Source organism: Pan paniscus, chromosome 4 (genome assembly GCF_029289425.2).
Source record: "Pan paniscus chromosome 4, NHGRI_mPanPan1-v2.0_pri, whole genome shotgun sequence".
In the NCBI taxonomy this organism is placed as follows: domain Eukaryota; kingdom Metazoa; phylum Chordata; class Mammalia; order Primates; family Hominidae; genus Pan; species Pan paniscus.
In genome coordinates, this window is record NC_073253.2 from 48873905 (window position 1) to 48890645 (window position 16741).

Genomic DNA, 16741 nt, shown 5'->3' on the forward strand with positions numbered 1-16741 from the left:
AAGCAGAAAACCAAGGCAAGACATTTTAAAGACAAGTACATTGCAATGAATTATAAATTTAAAAATTATAAGTTGAATGGTTGCTGGGCATTGTGGCACATGCCTGTAATCCCAGCTATTCAGGAGGCTGAGGCATGAGAATCGCTTGAACCTGGGAGGTGAAGGTTGCAGTGAGCCGAGATTGTGCCACTGCACTCCAGCCTGGGCAACAGGGCGAGACTCTGTCTCAAAAATAAAATAAAATAAAAATGATAAGTTGAATGAGTACTTAATAGATATGTGCTACCTATTTTAGTATTGAAACTTCGGTGAGGCAGCAGTTGTTTTCGTTTTGTGTCTCCTTAGAAGGTAGTTTAAAGAAGTGACCTTGGAACTCCACTTCTTGGGCCCAGATTAGAGATAAGTAATCTTGGGCTAGCTACTAAATCTCTCAGTGCCTTAGTGTCCTCATCTGTGAAATGGGAATTGTAACAGCACTGCCCTCTTAGGACTATTGTGGAGATTAAATGACTGAATGTGTGTAAAGCCCTTAGAATGGTGCTTGTGTTGAAAGCAGTCAATAACTGATAGCTGTTAAGAGTTACAAGTTCTGTAAGAGTGCAGGCACATTTTGGACCCCACAAAGGAAATGCTCAAGAGACTAAAATACTCTTTTAAAATGTTGTAGGGAGAGTAGAATATCGTATTGTGGTGAAAGTGGGGTGCTGGATCTAGCACCTAATCTTGGATTCTTTTTTTATTCTATGGAAAATATCCCTCTGCTGCATGGGAGTGCAACGTGTTGACCTAAGGACAAAGTGTGAAGCTGGTGAACAGGAAACTTCTCAGTCCCCATTCAGTGCCATCTCTTTTCTTGAGAGGTTTATTCTTGTTGCAGATGCCCAGTGTTCTGCTGTGCTTCCTGCTATCTGAGTTCCCTCTGCCCCTCCACTCCTATTTGGAGAAGTCCTTATGCCACATAACACACCCCTCCCCGTCAACTTGAAAAATAACCTATCCTGATTCCCAATTCTTCAGGTAAGAGTCTCCATCAGCTAGCTGACTAGAAGGACTAATCTAGCATACTTCTTCCCAGGCAACATTTGCTTTTAACAGAGGCCACTATGAAGAGGTAGCAGGGCTCAGTGGTTATGGGCACACTAAGCGAGAGGGGACTGCCGCCCACACTGTAGAGAGCAGTGGGATTTGGACAGTTACAGGTCCCCACGGCCCATCCTGCTTGGAGTCCTTTGGAGGGTTCTTCTAGAAGGGATTATGTCTATCTAGACTCTAAACCCTACAAAATAGGAAATGACATTTGTCCACCTCGCAGGAGTGCATCATGCTTGTTGATAGCGTTGGACTCTAATTTCTCTGGAGAGACGGAATCAACTCTTTAAGTCTGGGAATAAGAATAGCAAAACATCTTTGAAGCTATTTTTGAATGTTGTGCTGTTATTCTGCGGTAGGCCTCATATCCCTAGTGGTCAATGTGTGTGATTTGCAAAAAAAAAAAACATATCATAGAGCCTAGCCATCATAGAGCCTCTCAGCACTTCACAGTGTCATCTCCAGGTGCTTCCTTCCACTCTCTCTCTGTCCTTCATTTACTGAGACTGTGAGGAGGGTGGTCCTTTTCTAAGTGTAACTGGGAGGAGGGGGTCTCACAAGGGGAAATCTGCACACTCTTCCTGGGTCTTTGTATAAGTAAGAGAGCAGCCAATAAAAAGTTCACGTCCTCTGCCTAAAGAGACGTGACAGCCAAATACAACACACCATTCCTGCCTGGATCCTGAATGGGGAGGAAAGAAAAGAATTGTAGGAGATATTTTGAGACAATTGAAGAAAGTTGAATATGGATTGTATATTACATCAGTGCTACTTGGAGTGTGCGTTGTGGCCCAGCAGTGGTGGCAGTGTCACCTGGGAGCTTGTTGGAACTGAAGAATTCCAGTCCCATCCAAGTGATTTATCCGCACATTGAAGATTGAGAAATATTATATCAGACAATATTACTGTGTCGATGTTACATTTCTGTTATGTGAGAATGGTATGGCAGCAGAATGTCCTTGTGTGATGAATGGGTGTGTGTGTGTGTGTATACACATACGCCTTCCAAGTGGGAGAATTCAGTCTGCAATTCACACCACCCTGAAGGTGAGGCCTTCAAGGGAACTGGATTCAAGACTCTTGGGTGGCACCATGGATTGTCCTGTGGAAACCATTAGAATCTTCTAGGCTGGATATACCAGGATGGAGATGTGTACTACGTTAGGAAGAAGAAAAATGCTGGAGGTAGACAAACCCCCAAGGGATGAGGCCCTTGAGTCCTGAAGGTATCTAGGGATTCATTCCCACTATGGGACAGCAAGTCAACAGGTTAGGAGTTCGGGTGTGTTCCCTAAACTCAATGGGGATTTTTTTCCCCCTTGTTGGATGACACAGTTTAAAATTCTTTTCTTCATATGCTATAATTCCCTTTGGTTCTCTCCAGCCCTTTATCAAGGTCAGACACACCCCTACAACTTTGTGTGTTGTTGACAAGAGAAAAGTGAGACCTGCCCTGTGTTCACAGCCCTCTGTGGAGCCCTTTGCAGGGGTAGCAGCATCACTCCAAGGGGTGGAGGTCAATGGGCTGCGGGCTGCATTTGCCAGGAGTTGAGTTATTGCCAGCTCCTGCTCCTTTAAGTGTCCCTGTCTCCTGGGCAGATATGAGCACTGTATTCAGAATTACTAATCTTTTCTGGGACCTTTTCTCTAAATTCCAAATCACATAAGGGGAAGTGGTGAGGATGAACCTTCCCCAAACCCCACATTTCTGTAGCTCTAGAGGATATTGACTCATGGTGGAGCATTTATTTCAAATAGAAAACAGCACAAACCAAAAGACTTGAGGAAGTACCTCCTCCCACTCTTGTTTCCAAATTCCATTCAGGTTTGGAACTTTTTGAACAATTTTTATTTTGAAACATGAAAAGGTGGAAGAATCCAGCCTCTTTCTGCTAAGAGTAGACATAAAGATAAGCATCTCTCCTCAAAGGTACAGGATTATGTTACCCTTCTGGAATCCTGGTAGCCAATTCAAGTTGTTTTTGAAGCACAATGCTACTCATGAGGCCCAAACCAAAAGAACCAGACATTCCAGATTGACTCAAATAATTCCATTTTTTAAATGTAATGTTCTGGCACCTCTGTGATTACCATATTTGTTCCAGTTTTCATCACACCCTGTGATATTGAATGGCAAGACCAAGAACAAAATGCTTCTTCGAATAACTCGGCTGCCTTCCTACCTTGAGGCTGTCAGGTATGGGATACAGTTTGTTGGGAATTAAAGGAAAACAAAATTTCCACTCAAGAATCGAATTCTTTCAACATATATAAAGAGAGGAAAAATTGTTTTGTGGTTTATTGTGGGGAAGAAAACTCTTAGAAAAAACAAAAGGAGGAAATTCTCAATGGAAAATATGGATCTTTGATGAACTTTTCATTTCTGCATGATTAGAGAATTATTAACAGCCAAAATAAAACCTATTTTCTTCTTACTGTGTCTTATCCAAGTATTTAGTAGGGAGAAAAATGACATTAGCGACTATTGAGCCATTTGATTCCCAAACACATAGTAACTTGGCTTTGAAGGCAAGTCACAATGCTTCTAGGAAACCCCAGGATGGGAAGATTAAATTCTTTTCATTCTCTTTGAACTATTTGGAAACATTCACAGCTTGGAGCTGGAATGTCCATTCTATTGTCTACGGAGTTAGCTGTGTTGTCTCTGACTCCACAAAACACGAGTTTCTAACTGAATTGGAAGAGAGTTCTCCTGTACTGTGTCTAGTCTGTGTAGGCCAGACTTTATCAGTTTTTGGTACTCTGTGATAATTACCCTTGCCAAACACACTTGTCAGAATTATTCCCTAAAACACACTTGATTAATGGCCTTATCAATACCATTATATCTTGAATAACGCATATTAGTCCCAGATGACTATCTTTTCAGTTAAAAAATGAATTTAAACAAAGTGTAAATGTAAACCTATTTCCAACTCAGAGTTCCATTTCAACCACTGAAGCACATCCTAGCACTAAGTCCTTTATTATTTTTGACGTTTATGACTTTGTGTTTGTTGGAAACAAGTTCTCAGGTGGCTATATCTGTTTTTTTATATTTATGACTTTTTTGTACTTATTGGAAATAAACAAGTTCTCAATCTTCTATCTGTAAAATAAAACAAGAACTGCTTCACAAGAATCTTAGGATAATTAAATAAGATAATAGACATAAAGTAGTGGTCATATAGTAAGTGTTCTATAAATATTATGACTTAATTCCTTTAGCTCTATGGTAGACATACAGAGATTTGGGGAGACGATTTAAGTATATTAATTTTTATCTTTTTTTTTTTTTTGAGATAGAAGTTTCTCTCTTTTTGCCCAGGCTGGAGTGCAGTGGTGTGATCTCGACTCACTGCAACCTCTGCCTCCCAGATTCAAGCGATTCTCCTGCCTCAGTCTCCCTAGTAGCTGGGATTACAGGCATGTGCCACCACACCTGACTAATTTTTTTGTATTTTTAGTAGAGACGGGGTTTCACCATGTTGGCCAGGCTGGTCTCGAACTCCTGACCTCAGGTGATCCACCTGCCTCAGCCTCCCAAAGTGCTGGGATTACAGGCGTGAGCCACCGCACCCGGCCTCTGTTTTGTAATTAATATATTTACTTTTCATTGTAAAACAAGGGATTTCTATAGCAATTCAGAGCTTAATTTTTGTCCGTTAGCTAACTTACAAAATTCAAGCCTTTCGTGATTTGCTTTCAAGGCCCTCTGCCCTTTGGGTCCTATTGTACACAACCCTTTTCATGCTCCCAATTCATCAGTCCCTGTCCTGTCCTTTCACACATTCCACAGTTTCTTGTATCATGTTTCCCCTATCTAAAAAATTTCTTTTCCATTTCCCTTTATTATAATCTCATTCTTCCTTTAAGGTCCAGTTCAATCATTCTTTTCTTCTACAAAGACACTTCTGATTTCCTTGGTCCAAAAATAATGTCTCCCTCATAGTCATTCTTATGAAATTGAGTATTTTTTAAACAATTTCAAATTTAGAAGAGGGCTACATTTACAGAAAACTTGCAAAGATTGCACAGAGATTTCCCACGTACTCCTTAACAAGTTTCCCCCAATGTTCACATCTTATATTACTATGGTCTCTTTGTCCCAACTAAGAATCTAATATTGGTATACACACTGAACACTTGTAACTTACGTTGTAGCTGACTATTAACTGTAAAATCCTTGAAATCAGGCTGTGTGGCCCTTAGTTTACTCATTTCTGTAATATGTACAAAGTCTTTGCTTACCATTGAGCACCAAGTGGGAACTAAAACAATGTTTGTTGAATGAAAGAACAATTACTCCCATTGCCTTAATTGTCTACCTCAACATAATCTCTGTTTAAGTGTTTTGTGTAAGTGGAACATAAATACAGAAAAATGTGACTATAAATGTAGAGCTCAGTGATTTTTCACAATCTGAACATACTCATGTAATTATCACCTGGATTTCAAATAGAACATTTCCTGCATCACAGAAGCCCCTCCATGTGCTCCTTCCAGTAACAACCGCCCTCCATCTTGACTTCTTATGTTGCCTTTAGTTTTATTTCAGTAATGGGACACAGTTTCATGGTTCATGCTTATAATGTGACCCAGTTTTATACTGTTATCATGTCTGTGCAAAGTGGCTTGAATCTATTAAAAAATTCATGGCTTGATTAAAGGAAGTATAACGCAGTAGATTTTCCAATAGCCAAACAATGTCCATTGTCTTTGTAGTTTATATAGTTTCTGCATTAAAGCCTAGCTTACGGTTGGGTGTACCCACTTTGGACCGAAAGACAATTCCATTTCTGACAACATCATTGAGCCCAGTGTAGGAAGTAGGACATAAACCATTTTCATTTCTGTTCCCTTAGAAACACATGGAACAAAATAAAGTTTGCCAAATGGAAATATACAAAACCACTGGGGAAATAAATGTTATTTTTAACCTTCTAAGAGACTATCACAAATAACTGGGAGGAGAGTGGAAAGAATTCAAAAAGCAGATGACCTTTTAACAGGCAGAACATAGCAGGGTCAGCAAGTGTCTAGAGAATGTTGTGACTTGGAGAAGGGATGCTGGGAGCCCAAGCCTGGAGGAACTGATCTCACCGGTTATGATGAGAATGGAGCTAGCTTCTTCCCAATCCTATGTGAACTGGATGGCTAGAAGGGAACCTTCCTCCAGTAATGGAAACAGTGAGAATCCTTGGGTACTAAACAAAGGAGTAGATTTGGAGATCTAGGAGCTAGTGGGTTTGTGGCTGGCAGCCAGGTCTGGAGTGTTGCTTTCAGGATGCCGGGTTTTCTCTACTCTTTGAGCAAATCTCACCCTATGGAGACACAGTCACCTGCATTCTAGGTGGAGACCACAGAGGTGAGGAAGTGGGTTAGAGGGAGGATGACAGCCATACCGTCAGTAGAGGGAGCTGTTCTGGGAAGGAGACAGGGAGACAGGCACCTCTTCCGCCTTAAGAGGGAAAAGAAAGCCACCACAGCCATTCTCACCCTTTTGAAGTTAAATCACTGCTTCACTGCCAGTTCTCAGGTGGCTCAAGAATGGACGGCTACTTTGCAAAGCACGTGCCAATTACACAAAATTGCCTACTTTGTCATGCGAATTTAAACCAAGCAGATAATGCCTCTTGATCAATCTGGCTTTTCTTACAGATACTCAGCATGGAGAAAACTGGCTTGGTTGGAGACAGAGTTTGTGTCACACTTCTTCTCATAAAGGGAAAGTTGCTCCAGACCAAGCAACAAGGGAGATGTCAAAAGCTGGCTGTTCCAGCTTCTCCCTTGAGTTACAGATCGTCACACAACTCTGAGCACAGGAAGGACCTACAGTGTTCTTAGAAGCAGTAGAGTTGCATGCCCTTTACTAACCAGGCTAACCAATGCAAGAGTGTGTAAGACCTTCTAGGCAAAAGGCCCTGGGAGGCTGAGTTTATTCTCAAACCACCAGCCTTTCTCCCACCATCACCTTCAGTTACCAAAACATACTTACTTTTTTTTTTCCTGTAACCTCATTTTAGAAGTGAACAGCTTTCAGTTAAAGTGATTTGCAGGGGATAAATAGAAGTAGGCTCATGCCAGACCTCACAGAGAAGTTCTAGATGGGCCCAGCATGGTGGCTCATGCCTGTAATCCTGGCACTTTTGGAGGTTGAGGCGGGCAGCTTGCCTGGGGTCAGCAGGAGTTCAAGACCAGCCTGGGCAACATGGTGAAACCCCATCTCTACAAGAAGCATAAAAAAATTAGCCGGGCGTGGTGGTGTGTGCCTGTAGTCCAAGCTACTTGGGGGCTGAGGCGGGAGGATTTCTTGAGCATAGGAGGTCAAGGCTACAGTGAGCCCAGATCGCCACTGCATTTCAGCCTGGGTGACAGAGCAAGACCCCATCTTAAAAAAGAGAGAGAGAGAAGATTTGGATGGTTCATGTCCTCTGCTTATCCTGGATATCTAGAATCTTACAGAAACCTTATATTACCCTTTCATGAAGTTGGAAAAGGACTTCAGAGAAGGGGGACAGATCAGAAGGCAGAAAATGCACTAAATAGTGTGACTCTCTCTTCATTTAGGCCCAGTTCTTTCTCCTGTACTTCTCTAGTTTTTTAGTAAAAGAAACAAGGAGACTGGAGCTTGGACTAACAGAATTAGCATGTTCAACATCAGTGTTCCAAAAATCATCAGCCATTTATCTTCATGGGGAGTTTTTCCTTTAGGCGCCAGCTGACTTTCTTTTCTTTGGCCCCTCTTTCTCATTCTGCCTTCTGCCACCAGCCTCCATCTCCACTGCAAAACTCTCCACGTCCCATTCAGGTCAGGGCCTTCCTTCACAGGCACAAAAGCTCATCCTGCAAATAATCAGCTTCTGCCCAGGTTCTCTATCATTAGCAATATAGAAAAGAGCAGAAGCTTTCAAGTTTTGCTCACAATTTGACATATATTTGATCAAATTTTTAGTTTGGGCTTGTATGCTCCACCAACCATCAAACCCTGGCAAATGTAAGTAAGGGTGAAGGGATGGTCTACCTCATACACTAGTAAAAACTGAGAACATCTTAGATGCTCATAAACGGAAATAGTATTTAAGTACTTGATGATACCTCCACTAAAGACACTCTTTATGATCTTTAAAGCAATGTTTGAAAAAAGCACAAAAAAGTTTCTGCCACAATATAAGTGAAAAAGGTAGGCTACAAAATGATATAACAGGACTAAATGACGTTAAAAACCTGAAGATCTGCTGCAAAGAAAGGGGGTTGTGGGGGGAGACAGGAAGGAAATGCATCAACGTTAACAGAGGTTGAGTCTAGAGGGTGGGGCTTTGGGTGATTACTTTTTTCTTTGTAATTTTCCACCCTTTAAAAGAGCATGTCCTACTTTTATAATTACGGAAAAAAGAAAGAAAACCTTGAGCTTTTGCATTTAACCAGTCCGCAAAAGCAATAAACAAGACGCGCTGTGGCCAGGGGAACCAGCGTTCGAGGGGCCGGCAGCGCGATCTGGCTGTCGCCTGTGGGCGGGGCGCAGTCCCCAGGACAGCCTCCCGGACCCGGGCCCCCAGGCGGCCCGCAACCCTCAAAGAGGAGCCTGTTTTATCTCTGAGCAGAGATGACGTCACCCTAAGGAAACCAGAAAGTGCTGATTAATCATGAAGTCAGAACTAATCCCTGAAAAGAAGTCGGGTAGGGGCGAGGCGCGAGAGTGCCCCAGACGAGATTGCAATCTCAGACGCCGCGACCGGGCTGGGGTCTCGCCCGTCACGCCCAGCCGGGACGCCGGTGCGCCCCGCCCCCAATGTCTGGCCCGCCCCGCCCCCAATGTCTGGCCCGCCCCGCCCCCACCTCGCGTCTCCCCGCTTCCCGCTTCCAGCTTCCCCCGCGTACTCCCAGCCTCCCGCCTCCAGCCTCCCGCCGCCACTAGGTTTCTCCGGCCAGCGGCCTGGGTGGCGCATGCGCAGCGGCGGGATGGCCGGGCCCGCTCCAGACCCTGGCAGTCCACAAGCTCCCAGTCGCCTGCCGTGGTCCCTCCCCCGACAGGTTCTTATTGTACCGCGCAGTGGTCGCGCACCGACTAGCTGTGCTTTTAAAGATGATTATCACTATGGCGGTGAGACAGTAGTTTGGCCGAGACCTGTTCCAGTACCCGAGCCAAAAAGGGTGAAGTAGATCCTGGACCGTCACTGGAAGCCACTTCGAGAGAGAGGCCATGCTTCTTAAAGTATGGGTTTCACAGCCGCCAGTTTTATGGAGGTCTATAGTCACATGTTATTCACAATCTTATTTTTATTACAGTCGGTTAAAAAGGATTTCATCCATTGCTAGAACACTGCAATCCTCAGCTTCGGGGGTAACCAGAAGGCTCTCTGCGCCCGCTGCTGGGAGGTGGCGGGGCCCCGGGTCCAGAGCCAGGCTGGAGGCGGGCGCGCCCCACCGCCCCTGTGATGAGAGACAGCAGGAAAACTGGGCGTCCGGCAGCCCTGGGGCAGAACAGGTTGCTTATCCCTGGGGAGCCCTCTAAGGGATAAAGGACCTTGGATGCGATCAGTCTTTCTTTGCGGAAAGCCCTCACACCTGTCCTGAGAGATAATTTGCATAAAAGCTGTTTGTGCCCTGGAGGAGAAAAGAAAGTGATTAAAAGAAGGTGGGGAGAGGGGTGGTCTGAGATGTCAGTAAGGATATTGGGCTGTGAAATACGTTGGTCTTATAAGTGGCTCTGCAATATCTTCTAAGAAGAATCCTCTGTGAGGCCAGCCTCTTGTTTTTAGGCTGGTCAAGCAGAAAAGAAGAATGGAAGCCCATTCACTGAGAAGCCACTGGGCCCCGAGGGACACCTCCATCTTGCCTTCACAGCATTTGCTCTTGCAACAGGTTCTTAGATTAATTTGGCCTCGTGGTCAGTCTTGAAGCAGCTCCCACATGTGCCCTGGCAGCTCAGCGCCCAGCTGTCCCGTCCTGTGTTTGTCTAGTTGATTAGGCAAGTGTTAACCAGTGAACCACAGAGGCCCATGGTCCAGTGGGCAGGGTGTAAGAAAGTACCCGCAACACAGAGATGGACGGAGATAGAGCTGGAGTTTGGGCCAGGTGGGCAGCACCGGCACCTCTCAACAATACCTACAAACATATTGCTCTGCTCATTTGTTTTAATCACATCAAGGCTTGTCACAATCTTTCTGTTTTCTTTTCCCTTACAAAACAAACGTCTCACTAGGGTTGCTTCATGAAGTTCACCAGTACAGTAAGTGCTACAGCACGTTAGATTGCCTTGGCAGGGAGAAGGGCCTTTTATCTGCTTTGGATCACTTTTGGAGTCTCAGGCCTTTAAATCTTTTGAACTCTCATCCATTGTTCCACACTAGCTGCTACTGATTCTACAACCCCTGTTCTCGCTTGATTATATTTCTTTGGATGAAATATGATATCTTTAATGTTTTTTGGGATCAAGGGTCTGAGTGTGGGGAGAAGAGGCTCCTAAGCCACAATCAGCAGCTTGATTCCCTATCACCTGTTTGGAGCTCATGGTAACCAGAGTCAACAACTAACAGGATTTAGGAGAAACAGCAGCAGGTTTATGTAGCTCAGAAAGATAGTCCAGTTCCAAGACGTGGGAGGAATAGATAGGGATATTTGGTAGCTGCTCAAATCAGAGCTTCTCAAACTGGCATTCATCATCAGAATTACCCAGGAAACTTTAAAAAATACTGAGTCCCAGAGTTGGGAGTGGGACAGACATCTGTGTTTTTCGAAGTTTTTGAGTGATTCTAACATCAGCCAGAGCAGGGCCTCTGGCTTATGGCTTGGACCACCTCAAATCAGCAGCAGCACCCAGCTTAGGTGACACAGCATACGTGGGGTTGGGGTTGCTTTTAGAACTGTAGAAGACTGATCCCTGGGGAGCCCTCTGAGGGATCAAGCTAAGAGCTTCCCAGGTTTCAGAGATACGTTTGGCCCAGTCTTCTAAAATTCTAGCCCTGCTATTGGAGATAGCCTTAATACCGGGGACTCAGAGCAGAAGGGATCTGGGAAGAGGACAGAAGCATCTAACCTCCTGAGTAACCAGTAGGAAAAAGCTTAGCAGGTACCTAAAACACAGAGAGAGGGTTTTGGGCTCTGGTCCAAGAACCACCAGTGAGGAGAGTAACAGGAGGATCCAAGATGGCTGCACAGCTCTGCTGAGCATATATCCATTTGGTTACCTGCTCAGCCAGCAAAGACGAGATGTAAGGTAAAGCTTATAGGAGTCTGGAACCCAATATTAGACAAGAATTCTATACTACTCAAGCTTTGGCTGAAGGAGGAAATAATATTAATAATAGACATTACTAAACTAATGCTGTCATGGTTAGCATTTATTGATCATTGTGCTAATCATTTTATACTTTAAACTCAGAAAGTTTAGGTATATCCTCTAAGGACTCCCAGCTAGTTGGTGGCAGGGACAGAACTTGAACAAAAGATTAGAGTGTGAGCTCTTTTGATGTCTGATTTCCCATTTCACAGGCCTGTTTACTTCCAGAAGGGAGTTGAACACAAGTTGAAGAGTTGGAGTGGTGGCGGTGAGAGCAGCTCAGGGAGTAAATGATAGTAATGCTAAAAAATGCAAAGTGCAATTAATTTTAAAACTCACATCTTACATATTTACATTGTTGTTTCAATGTAGTTGCTCATAGTCTGAGATCTTAATAGGTCCATGCCATCTTAATGTCAACCTGAGGATTAGGTAGGAACATAGCAAACAAGGCAGTGGACCTAGGGGATGATTAGGTTCTAAATCATATTTTAATAAACAACTTTTCCAGAATCATTTAAAGGGAAACCAGAGTAATCTTGTTAGTACAACCCTCACATTTTAGCAACGTCCTTAAAGTGCTCACCAACTCAGTTTGAGGAGATTGGCAATGACTTGGAAATCATGTCATCCTTGTAATACAGACTTGAGAGTCCAGTGAGGAAAGAGTGAAGGAAATGACGAAGCACCCTTTGGAGGATGATGACAGAAATGTACGCATGAAAATAATCACACCTCAGGGATCTCCGAGGGCCTGCACGCAGTACCGATTACTCACCCGTTGTAAGGTCTCCCAGCATTAATCCATCTTGGCAGTAGGAAGAACATTACCAAATGACTACATTGCCTGCTGGCTTCTTCCAATCTCCTGGCTGGAAAAGCAAATGAGTGAATATTCACTCTGGAAGAGGGAATTGTTTCCTGTATAGAGTCTACTTCATGGAGGTTCTTCAGGCAAGTAAACCAGGATATGAAATATTTTTTGTGCACCACATTCTAACAACTTCTGGAGCATCTAAATCCTGTCTTGGAAGCAGTTTCCTTAGGGTTTAGCCAGGCATTAAACCAAGGTCAATGACAACCAAGGCCATTTTCTAGTTGTACAGTAATTCTAGGGGAAAAACTACTTGGTTTTTGAAGCTGCTTTAATGTTTTTAGGTCAATATTTACTTCACTTCCTGCATATAAGGTGGTTGAAGAAAAAGTGCACTTATAAAAAAACAAAATAAAAACAAGCCCCCCTCCCCTCCCCATAAGTTTTACTTACCAACAGTAAGAAAAATAGAGGATTAAAGACAAAAAGAGCTGGCATTCACATGTTGGAAGACTTTTTTGAGTGTCACAGATTTTTAAATAGCTGTCTTTTTTTTAGGTGGTTCTTGATGGGATTGTCAGGAGGGAAAAAGGCCCTATTATTAAACAAGCCTCAGGAGACATCGAGTGTTTTGGATAGTTAAAGGGAGTAGGGGGTGAGCTACCATGCGCAAGAGAGGTGAGTGTACCATTCCAGCACACTACTAACCCTTGTTAGCATAGAGATTTTCTTTGGAGAAAGACGCTAAATACATTACCCACATTATGCATGAAGAGAGGGTTTACCCAGGAGCTTAAGGCAGGTCATGGACCATATTAGAATGTCATCCAGGAACCCAATGATGCCACAGCCCAGTAAGTCATGAAGACCTCATTCTACAACCTGGAACCATTACCAACCTATAGAAGAGACACTAGCTACTCGTCTGGCCCACAGGGCTGGGAAGAATGTCTGTTCCTCATTTTACTGGGTGGCCGTTGGATTGCAGGATTGGTGAAGAACCATCTTCCCCACAGTGCTTCAGAAAGTTGGGAGCCAGAAGCAGAGGGCTGTAGTTCAGCGATTGTGTGACCAGGGGGTCCTTGCTCCCAGAGCTCCCAAGATGGTGGCGGGCTGCTTGCAAAATGGCCACGGGCCGCTTCCAAACTGGCCGCAGGCCGCTTCCAAGATGGTGGCAAGCCTTGTGTTCTCTGACCTGGGGTTCTTGGGCTCACGGATTCCAAGGAATGGAATCTCGGGCCATGCGGTGAGTATTACAGCTCTATTAGAAGCCATGGGTCACGGAAGAGAACCGTGGAACCAAGTGACTAGTGTTCAGCTCCATTAGGGCGAACCCAGGCACTTAGCTGTGCAGGAATAAGGGCAAGCCTTTAGCCTGATCAGGAGCGGCAATGGGTGCCTCACTGGATCAGGAGCACAGCGGACTCCCTGCTGGATCTGGACGGATGGAAGTCAGTGGCGGGTCTGCAATGGCCGGAAACAACAGTGGTGGATGGCGAGCGAAAGCTCAGCTCCAGCCCTAACAGACACGGACTGGAAGAGAGTGCAGTTGCAAGATTTAATAGAGTGAAAGCAGAGCTCCCATACAAAGGGAGGGACCCAAAGAGGGTAGCCGTTGCTGGCTCGAATGCCTGGGTTTATATCCTGATCATTGTCCCTCCTGCTGTGCTCTCAGGCAACAGATGATTGGCTATTTCTTTACCTCCTGTTTTTGCCTAATTAGCTTTTTAGTGAGCTCTCCTTACTACCTGATTGGTCGGGTGTGAGCTAAGTTGCAAGCCCCGTGTTTAAAGGTGGATGTGGTCACCTTCCCAGCAAGGCTTAGGGATTCTTAGTTGGCCTAGAAAATCCAGCTAGCCCTGTCTCTCAATTGCAGTGAGGACTCTTTAGTTCCTATGGAGTCTGACTTCTAGGTCTTTTTTAGGAACAAGCCATGGGCCTCTGCAGATGACATGGAACAACATATGGCTCAAGTCACAGATTATGTCGCTAAGTCTGGAGGGCTGTGCCCTAAGTTTTTACAGGAAGGCAAGTATTTGACTGGAATCTTCACTGTGGGAAACAGTTAAGTGGTACAAGTTAAGGCATGTGGAAAAGACAGCATCTGAAGCTTCCGCTATGCTAAACCTGTTAGCTATGAGGACCATTTTATCTCAGGGAGGACTGACCAGATTCCTCAGAACTGAAGTCTAAGAATGGAGTCCACAGAAAACAGGTGCAGGACAAGAATTGCTGGTAGGAAAGGGAGGAAGAGAATCAGGATTAAGAGAAGGCAAATAATTCCAAGAAGGTAGACTTGGATTTGGCAGGAAGAACAGCAATGAGTGGTTTTCGTGAGAGCCGTTTAACAGAATTTCAGTACGAGTCTAAGGAGCATTTGGGCTGGTTAGCAAATGCAGAAGACTGACAGTGAAGGCGGAGGGAGGAAGAGCTGTACAGGTAAGCACTGCATAAGGGTGCCATGTCTGAAAAACATAATTCACATCACAAACAACATAGCTTTGATATTTAGTATGACGATTTTTTTCTTGCAGATTTAGTAGTGTTTCTTTTTAACAAAGTAAGTATATTATCACAATTTTCTGACATATGGAAGTAAAATGCCTTGGGGACCGGCTACCGTTTTCCAATTCATGCAAAGACAGCCTACGGACTAGCAATACTCCTGATGCGAAAAAGCTCGAAAGCCTCAAAAGGCATTCTATGATTCTACTAAAGTAGTAGAATCAATGAAATTTGTGAAAGAAGAATCTTCTGTTTATTTCTTACCCTGATCAATATTATGGTTCAGATGAGATATTGAAGGTTAATATTTTTATGTGGGGGATAAGAAAGAGATCAGTGGAAGTGAATCTTTCTTTCTGTTTTAACCTGTATCAGAACACAGGTCCTGATGTTGTATATGTTCTGAAAATTCCTAAGGGTTTCCTTTTGCAATCCTATCTGGTCCTAACTGCCTCCCACTAGGCATGAGACCATTTCCTGTGGTTGCTAGATGTGATTTGAAGGTGGCAGGAGAATGGATAAGTGGGAAAGAATTACTACTCAAGTCAAAACCACTTGGCTTACATATAAAATTCTTGATGTGTTTCAAAAGCATCATTCAAAGCAAGTTGATAAATTAGACTTTTAATTGTGACATCGTAGGTAATGAAGAGTCTCTAGTAAAATTCTCCAAATTTCTTATTTTCTTTCCTATATCTTTGGGAAAAAGAAGTTTAGGAAAATGAGTCAGGTTTAAGGCAAATGGAACTATAGTACCAGAAAAAAATCCACTAATCTTTCTTGTAGCTATAGTTTGTGCTGCCAAAAAAGAGGCAGTTATATGATTATAGATAGAGAACAAATACTCTAATCTTGATGCTTTGATAGGGGACATTTCACTGATTAGCTTTTCGAATAACTAGTTGCTGTCTACTAAGTTTGAGATCTTTATTATAAAATAATTGCTATTGGAAGACTATATTTAAATACCTGGAGAAATCACTCATTGTTTCAGTGATGTGAAATTTTTTTATTTTCTGTCTTATAAATAAGTGACTGACTTAAACTTGGAGCACTAGAAAGACTTACCAAGATCATTAATTGCATTTTCCCATCATGTAAACATTATGTTCAGGAAGGGGTGTAGTAGGAAGTTCTGGGAATTGGGAACAGACAAGCTGTCCTACTTGTCTTCTTGGCTTCTCTGATTGTATAGGTGTATTTGATGTTATGCAGTTTCTGTGAAAAATTTTGCATATCAAAGAATATGGTAAATTTACATAGGGGCTCATTATATAAAGAAATACCTAAGAGAATGTGAGTCTTTGATTAAAAAAAAAAGCCTATTTTGCCATTTAAGATTCTCATGTCCATTTGATGTTTTTCATTCTTTCAGTTTTCTGCTCTAGGGCAGTGTCTAAGTCTGATTTCTGATTTTCAGAAAATAGGCATCAGAATTAGTTGAGTAAGCTTATTCAAAAAGAAACAAACGCAACAGATTCCTGGACCCCTACCCAGATCAACGGACTTGTCATTTCTGAGGCCTGGGAAACTGATTTTGACAAGATTCCTGCCCCTCCACTTCCTGCAGGGTGATTCTGAAGCACATTAATACATTTACGATTTCACATTCTGTGTTGTCGGGAGCAGGATGGAGATAGATTCTCAGTGCAGTACCAATCCATGAACAAAGAGAGATTAGTCTCTATTGAAGGTTCTTTCTCTGTTGAAATAAACAAAGGAGTAGTTTGAGAAAATCTGGGTGTATTTATAAAGGGCACACAACTGGCTGTGTGGGCTGATAGGCCTGGGGCTAAAAATGTTTGAAACTGCAAAACTGCAAAACCGTCAAGTGTATGGATATTGAGAATTTTAAAAAATAAGATGGAGTATACTCTATCATATAACTATTACAGTTTAAATCCTAATAAAGTGGAATTTGTGACTACAAGATCAACTTGATTCTTATCAAATACGATATTTGGAATTTTAAAAAGTTCTGTGAAATATCTAAACCAAGACTTGTACCTTCTAAAGTTTCATAAATTAGAGATTTAAAAAGTATCATAAAT